This window comes from Pseudophryne corroboree, chromosome 8 (assembly GCF_028390025.1).
Source record: "Pseudophryne corroboree isolate aPseCor3 chromosome 8, aPseCor3.hap2, whole genome shotgun sequence".
Classification (NCBI taxonomy): Eukaryota; Metazoa; Chordata; class Amphibia; order Anura; family Myobatrachidae; genus Pseudophryne; species Pseudophryne corroboree.
In genome coordinates, this window is record NC_086451.1 from 25,460,476 (window position 1) to 25,460,969 (window position 494).

A 494-nucleotide genomic window follows, 5' to 3' on the forward strand; every position below is an offset into this window, starting at 1 on the left:
TGCGAGATTCTTCTGTTCTTCAGTTGGTGGACGATAAGAGTTCTGTATCCCCCTTTCCTCTTCCCATGGTGCTGAGAGTCAGTGAGTGGGACGGGGCAGGAACGGGTGCAGCACAGCGGGGTTATCTGGGTGCCAGAGATAACGACTGCTAGTCAGTCACCCAGCTCAGGGGTGTGTGGGGAGCTCAATGTCTCAGCACTTTGTGTGACAGCGGAGACTTGACAGAGAGCGGACATGTATAGCACTGTTTAACCCTTCCCCTGCCAGAGAGTTATTGGGGACTTTATCTCTGCGTGGGGCTTCACCCAGTACAGCTCCGCATCATTTCTACTATTTACTATGGTTTAAAGACTCCTATTGGTGGAGTCAGCCTCAGAGAGTCGTCGTTTGACGTTACAGGTCGGTAATTGCACAAGTGCTCCTGATATGGGAACTCGCGTGGATTTCTGGGCCACGATAGGAGGTATCAGTGAGGAAGGGGGGGGGGGGGGGAA